General features: G+C 45.9%; 1 long non-coding RNA gene across 6 annotated transcripts; it reads right to left on the bottom strand.

Annotated features, from left to right (window-relative positions):
• Positions 1 to 9,761: 9,761 nt before the first annotated feature.
• On the bottom strand, positions 9,762 to 13,746 carry LOC119327710. 6 transcript variants are annotated; one of them, XR_005158648.1, is made up of 5 exons: positions 11,842 to 13,746; positions 11,662 to 11,763; positions 10,607 to 10,739; positions 10,237 to 10,438; positions 9,762 to 10,141 (listed from the first exon to the last, which is right to left on the bottom strand). It is a non-coding gene; the product is annotated as an uncharacterized LOC119327710 (long non-coding RNA). The 6 variants fall into 6 exon arrangements; XR_005158652.1 differs by having other exon boundaries at positions 10,237 to 10,351; XR_005158649.1 differs by having other exon boundaries at positions 10,611 to 10,739.
• Between the last annotated feature and the right edge of the window lie 401 nt (positions 13,747 to 14,147).

The following is a 14,147-nucleotide window of genomic DNA, read 5'->3' as shown; positions in this document are numbered from 1 at the left end:
GTAGCTCCATCATCTGCTCCTTTGTGATGCCTGACCCAATACAAGAGGGCAGTGTAAAGCTTGTTCACTACCTCATTGGTGCTGAAAGTCTTGTTCTTGTTGTAGTCGATGAATGGAGACCTTTGAGATGCTGCGGGCCTTCTTACCCTCCTCTGTCTTCGTGCAAGAGGTGGCCCCGAAGAACTGCTCGTGCCAAGTTCTGGTTCTGCGCATATCCGGGTGTGGCAATTCTCTGGTGAACCAACATCTAGTTCTTGAGCTATTGCCTTGCCAGCATCAGCAGCATCACATCCTTCATTCACAGCTGCTGGGTATAACTCACACTCATCGATGCTGATCACACCGGCTTCCGCTGTTTCTGCTGCTGGAGCAGGTGCTGGAGCATCACCATCTATGCCGAGGTCAAAAGATGGTGCATCGCAGAACCCGTCACCATGATAAGAGTTTGATCTTCGTAAGGGTTCAAAGACCAGGGCATCTCCTTGCAGCACAAACATGGGTGCATCATTCACTGACTTGGTTCGCAATAGTGTTGTAGTTGGCGGCCTTGGAGGCTTGCACCTACTTATAATGTCGAACACCTCCTCTTGTGTTAATGGTTGCTGAAAGACAGCTCTTGGGGACGACACTTTGACAGTTGGATGACCTCCTTTTGTGTTTGGCATTGAAGCATCTCTATCAGTAGGCACCTTGGGACTTGCAGTTGCAGTGGTGCCTTCCTAGCCAGCTGTGGTGGTTTTGACTGTGACCATGCTGCTAACTGACACATCAGTTGGCACACTGGTATCTGTAGTTGGCATCTTTCCAGTCTGAGTTGGCAGCAACCTGGCAGAACTTGGCACCCCTGCATCAATGGCTGCGGCTCGCAGCTCTCTCTCGTCTCTGAACCCCAAATCTTTTGTGGCCTGTTCCCCCTTTGCGCCCCTGGCAAACTTGATAATCTTCTGCTTAGGTGGTTTTGGTGGGACTGTTGAAAGGGGAGTCTTCCCCTTGATCTGTTGAACTTCTCTGACATTGGTTGGCTCTCTGCTCACTACTGTTGGCATATCAGTTTGAAGCACAGCTTTCTTGATCATATTTACTTCAGCACCTGCACTCACCATCTTCTCCTTGATTTGAGGCAACTGCAGATTCTTCTTAATTGAAACTGCTTTACGCTTCTGAACCACGTGAGGGTTTGCCGTGGATGCTGCCTTGCTCTTGCTGGAGCTTAGGTCTGGGAGCTGCTTTAAATATTCCTTGTATTTTTCCTTTGAATGAACCCAGTCAAGACCCTTTCCTGCTTCCTCCATGTCAATTTGATTCTTTTCAGCATCAGTTGATAAGAACAGGCTCTTGTCAATGGCAAAGTTGATCTTTTCACACATATCTTTGTCGCTGAAATCTGGCACGGGAAAGGTGGTTGGCAAAGCTGGCTTCAAGTTGCAGAGCTTGAACATATCAATGCTGCCCTGAGACTCTGCTTCGTCATTTTTCTTTGACTTTGGAAAATCCTTGTCTTTCCAGCAAGTCTTGTCAATCAACATCTGTAGTGTGCTCCTGCTACTCAATGAATTGCTGCTGCTCGCAGGGTTGGCATGAGTGCTAGTCCTCCTGGATGTGTTGCCACCTGTACCACCAGAACCAGGGGCGTTGTCATCATCATCGTCATCGCTGCTGTCGCTGCCTCCATTGGATCCCCCTTTATCATCACCATAATCATCCTCGTCTTCTTCCCTCTCACTGCCATCAGCTGTTGCGCCTTTGTCTTCTCCCCTCTCACTGCCATCAACCGCTGCCCCTTTGTCCCCGTCCCCCTCTCTGGCCTCACCTTCTTCTTCCTCCTCCTCTGCATCACTATCTTCTTCCTTGTCCTCCTCCTCTCCTTTGTCCTCTTCTTGTTTGTCCTTCTCCTCCTCCTCCTTCTCCTCCTCCTCCTCTTCCTCCTCATCCTCCTCCTCGTCTGCATCTTCTTCATTGTCATCCTCATCCTTGTCCTCCTCATATGATTCATCCGCATCTGTCTCCTCATCGTCGTCAGCATCTATCGCTGCTTCCATTTCCTCATCTTCTTCTGAATCATCCTCAACAAATTCTTCTTCTTCTTGTATAGTTGACCGCCGTCTCTTTCTTTTTGGAGCACGGCGTGATGCCCCAGTTTGCATTGATGGCTGCTGTACGTAAGGATCAATATCTGGTTCCTCGTCATCAATCTTGGCAACTTCTTCAATGAAGGTGCCAACCTGTTCAGTTACAGCCTTGCACAGCTCATTGACCACTTTCGCAATTTTTGCCTTTTTCTGCATCAACACAAAAAAGATTCAGTACTGATTCAGTTAGAAAAAATAATAAAAAGTAAAAATGTCTGTAACTGACCATGATGTGATAAGCAAAAATGACTAATACACACTTTCTAGCCAACTAAAAACATGATTCTAGCCAACTACAAAATGCACTGTGGCACAAAGTAAAAACCATGCATTTCTGCCAAAAGTTGATGACAATGGTTGTAAATGAACACTTTGACTATCCAAAAGAACATGTGCAACTACAAAAGCTTATATGTGCAACTGAACATACATCACAGCCAACTAAATTCTGTATTTTCGCCACTACAAAAGTTATACATGTCCAATTGAACATACATCCCAGCCAATAGAAAAAATATTAGTAAGTGATACAAGTTTCTGTATGCAAAACACTAACCTGCGGATTGTATGTTATTGGTAACTTGGATGCCACAAATGCTTCAGCTTGCAAAATTCCACCAAACAGTGGTGTCTGCTCCGTGCCTCTATACTCCTCTTTAAGCTGATGTGAAAAAAAAAAGTGAAACAGAAAATAACAAGGTTATCAAAATAGATGTGTGTGTTGAATGAAACCACACATTACAACCTGTGCAACTACAACAAGATACTGGAGTAGACAAATTCAACTATACATATATGCAACTGAACAAAGACACAAAAACTGTGCAACACACATGGCACCTAAAAAAAGTTCCTACCAACTGATGCAACACATCTGTGCAACAAGATTAGTAAAACTGTGCAACTTAAAAAAGATGGTGTGCCAATTTAAAATGAACATGTGTGCAGATTGCCAAACTTAAAGCTATAATCTGTGCAACTACATGCATTGTTGTGCCAACTGATGACAGTTTTCTGTGCAATTTCCAAAAAAGAGTGACCAGACATCAAAAGAACATAGAAGGAAGACACGATTGGAAAAAAACAAAAAATAACTCACTTGCAATTTGCCGAACACACCAGGAGAGATAGTATCCTTCTTGATCACCTTGGCAATTAGAGTACTATCCCATGCATTCGATCGTATCGCGCAGTTGCTTACTGGGATGTCATGTACGAGCGCATCAAGGTATAGTATCTGCACCAGACCCAAACAAAAGAAAAAGCCAAGTTCAGTTATTGTTATGAGAATTTCAGCAAACTATAACTGCACAGAAAGAACAGGAACAGATGGAAAAAAGTGGTCGTTTTCACTAACCATCAAGTGATACAAGCAGCAACAAATAGTTTGCTTCTCCTGGTCCATGTTCCGGAAAGCTTCGTTAATGTGTTCTGCTACAAAGAGGCAGATGTTTGTATTCTTTAGCATTTGATGATCTAGCACAAGTCCATAACACTTTGGGCTGAGCTTCAAGGCCGTGGTTGGTGCTAGAAAAGTGCTGAAGGCAACCGCAAGCCAGGCCATAAAGAATGTGTCATCCGTTCTTCCAGCCATATGCTCAATCATCTTGAGCCATGTAGTGATCTAGGGATGAGAATTTCCAGTTATGTTGAAAGCCTGTCTGAATCTCCTAGTGGCATCCTTGTCAACTAAATATCTAACTTTTGGACCCTTGTTTGGGAGATCAAATACCCTCTGAACACTGTCAGCATTGACACGGATCCTTCCCCTTCCTGGGAAAACCATTTCAGAGGTCTGTGGCTGGTAGGACTGCACCAGGAACTTAGTGAGGTCCGCTGGAAGTGTGTCTGATAAGTTCAATAGCCCCCCGACCGACCTCGAAACTAGCTCTGATTTCTGTAGTGGGGTTAGAGAGGCGTTGAAATTTGCAAAGCGCGCTGGTGATACCCTTATCCTGCCTGCTTGTGATGGTCGCTCCACATCTTCCCCTGGAGGCACCTCAACTCCTTCACCGCTGCCCTGTTGATTAGAAAATGAAAACATTACACAAACATTAAACACAAGAGAAAAAACAAGAATGAAAAAAAACTAGCAATCATCATTTGAATCAGTATTAGAATGAGCTATATATTCATAAAATGGATCATGCCAACTAATATGATGTATTTGTGCAACTAATAAAGCTCATGAGGACAACTGCAAAGACTGCCAGTGTGCAACTGAATGTGCAACAATAAAACAGTAAATAAAAAAAGAACGAGACCTGGCAGCTACAAAAAGTTCTAGTGTATGTGCAACAATAAGAAATGATATTGCAACACAAGAAAAACAGTAACTGAAAAAAAGGTTTGCAAAGAACTATTCAAATAGCTCATAAACACACACAAAAACCCACATACCTCAGCATCTGCTGCGGAAGATGCGACAGCTTCTCCAGCAACTGCTGCCTGCACAAAAAAATGACCACTGATGTCAACTATGAAAAGATGCCAACTAGTGAACTATAAGATGCCAACTAATGCCAACTAATGTCAACTGTATTTAAATCAAAATGACTAGAGATGTCAACTACAAAAGGTTGTTATTGACAGACTAAAAACAAAAATACTGTTCGGAACTGCTGCATAATTTCATCATTATCTAAAAAAGCGAGAAAAACACTTATATTTGAGATTTTACTTACCCTAGAAGATGACTCAGCTCCCTTGCCAAGTGCTGCACGTCTAGTCCGCTTTACAACACAGAACTGTTCAGCATCCTAAGAAAAAAAATAAAAAACATAATCATGGGAAAAAATAAAAAAATGTTATATGACCCAAACAAAACCAAAAAAATGGACTTGTGTCATCAACATGCCACTTACCTCAACATCCTCTCCCTGCTCAACACTCTGTGCAGGTCGTGGCTGGCGATTAGCAGGACGCTTCGAGTTCCGGCGAAGAGGCTGACTTCCAGAACGCTGATTAAGCAACCAAAAGAAAACATGAAAAAAAAGACATTAGCATACATGCATAAGTTGAAAAACAACTCAAAAACAAAAGAAAAAAAGTGAATAAAAATACATCTCCTTGATTGCCACCCGCATCTCCTCCTATTATAACCATTTTTGCCCTGCGGCAGGAAATACAACAAAAAAACATAGTTAGAAGATATGGACAACCAACTACTACAATGATGCAGCCAACTGGGCAGTAAACCTTGTGCAAACTGGACATCAAATAAGCCAACTAACTTTTTTCTGCCTAATTATTACTTGCCAACTGTGACAAGTAATACCTAGACAGAAAAAAGTTAAGTAAAGGCAACAAGCTCAGTGAGATAACTTATTCTGAAAAAAGCGTCCCTAGTTGAACATGAAGGGAGACACATGAAAACAACCACATCCACAACAAAAGACTTGCACATTGAGAAAAATTAAAATGGAAAATTGGCAAGCATTGGTACTAATTTGCACAAATCAAGGGGTCCTAGTTGCACAAAGCAGGAGAATAACACATAAACCACCACATCCACCACAATGCTGGTGGATTTGATAGATTATATTGGAAAACTAGCAAACATTGGTGCTAAAATTGTACAAACAAGAGTCCCTAGTTGCACACAGCAGAGGGGGAAACAGCCAACTAGTAAAAGTGTATAACATATGCAACTAAGTAAAACCAACTAAGTAGAGCAACTGGCACAAGTGTATAACATATGAATAGCCAACTTAGTAAAAGTGATGCAGCCAACCAAGCAGGCAACTTGTGCAACTGAACAGAGTATAGACAACCACCTAGTACAAAAACAGTGAGCCAACTGACCAAAACAACTGCTGCAACTGCAGAGCATATGGACAGCCAAGTACTATATGGACGCAGCCAACTGAGGAGAATTTTGTGCAACTAACCACTTAAATCTCTGAACACCAACTACGAAATCAGCCAATGCATTGCACACAACATTGCGCACATCTAATACAAACTTACAGAATAACTAAGAATCATGAACAGATCTCAAATCTCTGCAAAATTGAATGGAACATGAAGTAAACAGCCAAATCGCCCTAAAATCGCGCAAACGGGGACTACACGTTGACCCTGTCCAGCCACCCCCGTGCCGTGAACTACGCCTCCAACGATTCCCCCGCGAGGAGAACCACCCGCAAGCCGTCGCCAAACTGAGCACTCCGCCGCGACACCCATTTTGGTGGAGAGGATGGCGAGGAGGAAGACGAAGACGGAATGGGGAGAGAACTCGCTGTGTTGAGGGATTTCAGGCCACCTTGTAGATCCCGACCACCGTTGGGCGCGTGCTGCGAGATGGGAGAACGGAACTCAACGTGACCTCGCATTCCCCTCGCCCTAAAATCGCCCTAAAATCGCAGGAAATCGAAGATAAGCGGGGGTAGTTCGCGCCGTTCCCGAACCCTAGAGAGCATTCTCCTCGCATTTCGGCACCATCCGCGCTCCGCGAGATAGAGAAAGGGAGGAGAAGCATGTAGAAGTGGAGGGAGAGCATACCTCCGGCGGCGAGGAGCACCAGCGATTCCCCGGCGAGGAGAACCACCCGCAAGCCGCCGTCAAATCTGAGCACTCCGCCCGCCACGCCCCGTTCGGTGAAGAGGATGGCGAGGAGGAAGACGATGAAGGAATGGGGAGAGAGAGCACACTGCGGCGAGGGATTTCAGGCGCAGATTTCGAAAACCGCCACCCACGACCCCCACTACTCTCTCCTCTATCACTTACAGGTGGGCCTCCCACGTCCGGATGCGGACAAAACCGCCCACGACCGCGGTGCGCGACCAGGTGGCACCTGGCGGATCTGGGAGCGATCGCTCGCGCGATCGAACGGCCACGGGCCGGCCGCCCGTTTCGGTCAGTTAGTGGCAGGCCGCTTTTTAGATTTCAGGTAAAAGAAAAGGAAAAAACCCTCCATAGTTTATTTTAGACTTTACATGTGCACATGTTGCACAACCTGCAAAATATGAAAGAAAAGTAATAAAGGGTCACAGGCCGCCGGGACAGGCCCGGCCAGAAGTGCGTAGCGACTGCTTTCGCCTCGGCTGAGCTGATGAATCAGCTCTGCGTCCTCGGCGATGGAAACGTCGGCACCTGGGCTATTTAAGCCGCGTAAAATGTTTCTAGCCAAGCGATGTGGTGCTAAACGTTTCCAGGGGCTGCGTTAGTTTATTCCCAGACTGGGCCGTCGCGTTCGTCCGCTGGCCCACGACCTTAGCCAACGCGCTAGTGAGCCGCGACAGCCGAAATTGTTTCGGAGGACGGCGCTCAGTGGGCTCGGTATCCAGGCCATCGTTGGTTGTATTGGCTGGTGTTAAATTCGCAGGCTGGCCCACTGGCCCCGCAAGAAAGACCAGGACGCGGTTCCTCAAAAAAATAAAATAAAAATGACCAGGACGCCGTACGAGATAGGACCGTAGGAGGCATGCCACGGCACAGGTATGTACCATGGCTGTGTCACGGTGCAGAGTTTCAGTCATCAATTATGAATGACACACTGCCTAATTCACTCGTCTAGGCTAATGAGGGCATGTACAAAGGTTTAGACGGCTGCTGTCTTTTTTTTTCTTTTTTTTCATGGTAATACGTGTCTCATTTATAAAATAAAGATCCGGTTACAAGGCACGTAAGCACCGACATTACAAGGCTGAAAAAATAGGATAATCCTATGCAAAATATCAGCGCATGTTCCTCTCCTCCGCACCACCGAAGTGGCCACCAAAGAGAAAGAAAACAGATCACCTCTTCACCCGAGCTCAACGCGGCTCCATCGCTGATCAGCAGCTTTACGGACCTCGAAAGTAGTTTGTCAGAAGCAAAACCATTGCCGTTGAAAGAATCGGACCGGGGCAACATGTCCCCGGACACGCCATCGAACTCTAGATCAGACACCCCAGCACGACAACGACGTCGAAGGAGGAAACCAGAACTATCAGCCACCAACCACAAACCCAGCACGGGATGCACCATCTTCCAGCTGTCACTTGCGCAGACAGCCGTCTGCGCGTACTCCTGGATGACAAAACCTCTCTGCTCCACCATGACGTTGGAGACAACGCCACAGCAACGGGGACAGAGCGGAAGGAGAGACACACCTGATGGAGTCGCCGTCGCTGCCTCGCCGACATCATCCATGAACCCTAACAGAACCGATCCGAAGGATAGGCAATCACACGATGCCATCAACTCCGAGACGCCACCATGAACGACACTGCCGGTGTGGGAGTGAAGCTGAGGCAGACTTATTCGTCTGGGCGCCGCTCCCACCACCCCAACGGCGCACCACGATCTACAAATCCAAAACCTAACTACATAGCGGAGGAATGGGGTGTTGGGGAACGTAGTAATTTCAAAAATTTCCTACACACACAGTATCATGGTGATGCATAGGAACAAGAGGGGAGAGTGTCGTCCACGTACCCTCGTAGACTGTTAAGCGGAAGCGTTAGCACAACACGATTGATGTAGTCGTACGTCTTCATGATCCGACCGATCCAAGTACCGAACGCATGACACCTCCGAGTTCAGCACACGTTCAGCTCGATGACATCCCTCGAACTCCGATCCAGCCGAGCTTTGAGGGAGAGTTCCGTCAGCACGGCGTGGTGACGATGATGATGTTCTACCGACGCAGGGCTTCGCCTAAACACCCCTACGATATTATCGAGGTGGACTATGGTGGAGGGGGGCACCGCACACGGCTAAGAGATCCAAGAGATCAATTGTTGTGTCTCTGGGATGCCCCCCTGTCCCCGTATATAAAGGAGCAAGGGAGGGAGAGGCGGCCGGCCAGGAGGAGGCGCGCCAGGAGGAGGGAGAGAGGAAGGAAAGGGGGGGCGCCGACCCCTCCTTGTCCAATTCAGACTAGAGGGGGAGGGGGGGCGCGGCCTGCCCTGGCCGCCCCTTCTCTTCTTCACTAAGGCCCATGTAGGCCCATTAAACCCTCGGGGGTTCCGGTAACCCCCGGTACTCCAGTAAAATCTTGAAGTTTAAACATGATGCAAACAAGGAGAGCTATCCTAGTGTATTGTCAAACTAGGGATGTCACAATTTTTAAACCCAGACGGAGGTACTCCCTCCGTCCCATAATGTAAGACGTTTTTCGACACTAGTCTTACATTATGTGATGGAGGGAGTAGTATTTAACAAAAATAAAACTAATTACATAGAATAAAATGAAATGCAGTTTCAACAAAAGAAAAGGGCATACTTTTTTAGGGTGGTAAAGCCATACGGGACAAGTATTTCTCAGAACTGTTTTTTGAGAATGTAAGTATTTCTCAGATGGGCTGAGCTTCCGTCTATGCATCTCACTCGCTCAGCTCCGTTCGATTTGCATGAAACTTTACAGGCTTGCTTTCCTTGAAAAAATAAGCTGTGATGCGTGCTAATTTTTTTAAATAATATATTTTTTAATTAATTTTCACAAATATTACGCCGAAAAATTAATTTACGAAAATAATATACCGTCAGCCCGCAGCAGGCCGACTGGTAGCCTAAATTATTTTTTCAGCATAATATTTTTGCGAATTAATAAAAAAATGTATTATTTAAAAAAATTAGCGTGATGCGTTCGGTTCAAAGGGTCATTCCTCACTCCTCCCTGCAGTCCGATGGCTGTAGAAGTCGTTCTGCCTGTGCAAGGTAGCCTAGAGGTTGTCTGACGTACTACACAATATTTTTTTTTGTTTCTAAAGAAAAAAGCACACACACACAATCTTTTTTTCTAAAAAATCTTTGTTTTGCTTCCTTGATGACTTTTTTAGCTGCAGAAAATCTCCAGATCTAGTAAAAGGGAGCGACTAGGGAGCGGCCGGCTGCTCAGAAAAGGAAAGCCCTTCCCCGGTAGCAACAGGGGACGTGGTCCCCAGGCCATCACATGCCCTTCCCTCCCCTCCTGAAGCTCTCACGCCCCTCTGACCACCAACTTCTTTTTCCCCACGCCTCTGCCTGCCCCACCTTCTTACCCATGAAACAAAGGGGTTTTCATGTCTGGATCTCCATTGCTAGAGCTGCCATGGCAGATGAATCAAAGTTCAATAAGAGTGGAACTGGAACAATTTGGTGCAAAAAAAAGAAGAGAGAGGGATGATAGATCAGAACGTACCAGGCAGTAGGCACCAGCAAGGGTGGAAAAAGAGGTGATCCTTTCTCCTCCTGTTCAGGTCCTTCCTCCTTGCCTTTCCCTTTCTCCCTCACCAAATTTCTCTTTGCAAAAGTAGCTTCTCCATAGTTGTTGAAGATAGCATAAACAGAGATTAAAACGGGGAGATCTGGTACTTGTGCTCTTTTAACTGATTTTCGTGCAACTACATCATGGGACAAGCCAACTTTTACAACATGTGTGTAACAAAACGCAGAAAATGTGCAAAAATATAGGAGAGTGCACATAGAGAATCTTATTCACACATAATGCAGAAGAACAGATGTACATGTAGCAAAAAAAAGTGTTGTAGCTACTATGAAAAGATAACTACCTACTGGACAAGAATCTGGTTTGGAAGTGTTTTTTTCCTTTGATCTTTCCACACAGTAGTATATGTGACTTTGTAGCTGAGAATTGTGTGCACAAATCTATAGCAGCTCCTCTACCCCCATAACCTGTAAAACCTACACATCATGCAAAAATGAAGCCTTAGAAAAATGAACCAGCTCTGGGTTGTATCTGTGCAACTTAACCATCACAAGTGTGCAACTGACAACACTGCCATATCCATCTACTTGTGGGGTCTGAATTTCAGTAGTTGGCATCTGCAACTCATAAAAAGTTGAAGATGCCAACTCATATAATTTTAGATTCATTTTGGTTTGGCTAAAATTTTGTATGCAAAATTCCAAATGGAAAAACTTATACTAGTTGTTGTGCAACTAGATCATCTATTTTGTGCAACTGCAAGTACTCCTGCATGCAATTCATATTGCATGTTTGTTCAACTATGTAATGAATTTTGAACTGATGAACTTGATGAATTTAGCATGTCTGGACACAAGAAATGGAAAAAAATAGTGAATTCTAAAAGATTACAATCTTGCAAATAAGTAGTGCAACTACATTCAAGTGCATGCATGTGAATACATGAGGATGCCAACTACTTAATGGTTCTTGTGCAAGTAAAGAAGTTGAAGATGCCTCCCTCAAAAAAAAGTTGAAGATGCCAACTCATGTGGCATTGTTGTGCAACTATTAAGAAAAGTTGGGGATGCCAACTCCTGATTGGTTCTTGTGCAACTAAAATAGTTGAGGATGCCAACTCAGTGATACTATTGTGGGACTATTTAAAAAGCTGAGACTGCCAGCTCCAAAATGGTTCTGGTGCAACTACGAAAGTTGAGGATGCCAACTCGTATGATACCGTTGTGCAACTATTTGAAAAGTTGAGGATAACAACTCTTAATTAATTTTTGTGCAACTATAAAAGTTCGGGATGCCAGTATCTAGCTGGTTCTTATGCAACTGTGTAAAAGAATCACATCCCAGGCTTCTTTGTGTAGAAAAAAGAAAAGAAAAATGCCTAATACCATTTCATGTTACCTCAACAACTGTTGCAAACGATGTGCCATCTTCATACACAACTCCCACCAGCGCGGCCGCCTTCCATTTCCATCGTTTCACAATGCAGAATTGGTCACCAACCTAAAGGATGCATGAAAGAAGTTACTTGTGTGTATGCAGGAAAGGGGAATGCACCCACAGTGCTTGCTCGATACTTACCTCATCATCCTCTACCTCCCTATCGATATCAACACGACGAGACTGCCGATCAGCATGCCGTTTCGAATTCTGCCGAGAAGAACGGTTTGCAGACCCCTGCATAAAACAAACAAAACATAGAACATGGTAGGAAAACCCCAAAATAATAGTTATTATAATTGAAAACAAAACTGCTACAAGGATAAATGAAAAACGACGAAAAAGCGAGCATGCCTATCCTTCACTAGGAGCCACATCTCCTTCTACAACCATTTTTGGTCTGCTAAAAAAAGCGAACAAACAAATTAGTCGTAGCAACCAAATGTATAAAGAAAAATGGAGCAAGAACAATTGATATCAAAAAAGTGCCATGAGGTAAGCAACTCATGCTGATTTTTCAAAGCACACCTACCAAACAAAACAAAATTGTGTGCAACTTGATGCACTGTATGGCCAACTGGGCAGATATTAGTGTGCAACCAAAAAAAAAATCAACATACACACTGCCTGAAGATGACGTAGGCACTGGAGCCAAAACTAAACTAGCCGATAGCCATTCCCTGTGAAACTGCATAACCGTGGCAAAGCCAACTAGGATATGAACTGTTTAGATCTACAAACTCCTCACGTATACACTTGAAAACAGGGCACACTTGAGTGTGCAACCAAAGAACCACACGCACACATGACTGTGCCGACACACGTGTGCACCTCTGTGGCCGTGCGTGTGCGACTGCTTGGAAGTGAGTGTGCACCTCCGTGATCGTGTGTGTGCGACTACGTACGCGGACGAGAGTGTGCAACTCTGCGGCCGGGCGTGTGCTCCTATGCCGACAAGAGTCGACAAGAGTGTGCAACTCCGCAGGAGTGCATGCGTGACTACTCGAACAAGAGCGTGCAACTCCACGGCCGGGCATGTGCTTCTATACCGGCAAGAGTGTGCAACTCTGCGGGCATGCATGTGCGACTACGCGGCCGGGCATGTGCCAAAGAGTGTGCAACTACGCGACCAAGCGTGTGCGACTATACCAACTAGAGCGTGCAACTCTGCGGCCACGCGCGAATATGTGTGTGTGCAACATTTTCGGCTGGTCCCTAAATGAGTTGTGGCTGAAGTGCTTCTTTTTTGCATGATATTACCTCAGTAGTATAGTGTTTGGCTAGAATCCAAAAGCTTTGAACTCTGAAAAATTTAGCAAAATGGCGTGACGGATCTGAAAGAGCAACTCAATCCCTTGAGGAGAATGGAATGACAGAAATCAGCTGTTAATGCGTAAACGTTGAGCAGTAGTAGTCTGTTTGTTCAACCAAGAATTGATAAAAAAAAGTAGGAGAAGGAAGCTAAGCTACCAAAGGGGGCTGCTGTTGTTGGTCATCAAATTACCGAATCAATGAAGGAGTCCAGGCATCGTGTGAAGCCGCAGATGGAGGAGTCCAGGCACGTCGAGCCTCAGCGAGCGCCCGAGCTCTGGGGACAGCCTGATGACGCCCCAAAGTCGGCCGCCACCATAGTCGTCCCCACCACCAGCCGCCGCCGGAACACGGACGCCAGCCCCGCGAACTCCTGCGCCGGCGAGCTGGAGCACCGCAACGACGTCGGGCCCCCGCAGCCGCCGCCCATCGCCGGATGGTGGCGCCTCACCGTGTCCATCCCGCCTTGCCGATCTAGTCTTTTTTGTCACTGCCCGCACAGTTGCCAGATCCACAAAGAGATCTCTTCGCCTGGCCGCTACTGCACCAATCTCCCCTTTGCACGCAGTCATGGCGGCGATTCCCCGCCAGCCGTGCCCTTCCTTCTTTGCCGCTGATCGATGGGATTTGGGTGCAGATGTGGGGGATTTCTGTTTTGACAACGAACAGGAGAGATGAAGGAGAGAAAGGGATCGGGGAGAGACAGTCGTCTGTGCGCCGCTCGAACCGTCCACTCCCTTCCACGGCTTGTGGGGCCATTGACGTGTCGCAAGGTGGGTTGTGTGTACGCCTGCACGGTCCTGACCAGGTCGCACCTGACGCACGCTTCAGATCAGGACGCGATCGTGCGGTCAATAACCGGCCGCTTGAGTTGATTAAATAGTGCGCGTGCACTTTTAAGTTTTCAGGCTAGTAAAAACAACTGCAAATTAGCTGCACTTTTGATTATGAAAGATTAAACAGTCTACGGCACATCTGAAATTATGATTTGAACAACGGAACACAGCAAGATTAACCATCACATTTTGTCTTTTATTATTCATATCAATGTTACACAATTTTATTCATGGCTACACCCACACAAAGACAAATTCAGTTCATGCTGCCCCCTCCTTGGCCCGCTCGATCTGACACCA

Source organism: Triticum dicoccoides, chromosome 7A, assembly GCF_002162155.2.
Source record: "Triticum dicoccoides isolate Atlit2015 ecotype Zavitan chromosome 7A, WEW_v2.0, whole genome shotgun sequence".
In the NCBI taxonomy this organism is placed as follows: domain Eukaryota; kingdom Viridiplantae; phylum Streptophyta; class Magnoliopsida; order Poales; family Poaceae; genus Triticum; species Triticum dicoccoides.
Note: the sequence above shows the minus strand (reverse complement) of the source record. Positions and strands in the feature narration are given on the sequence as shown.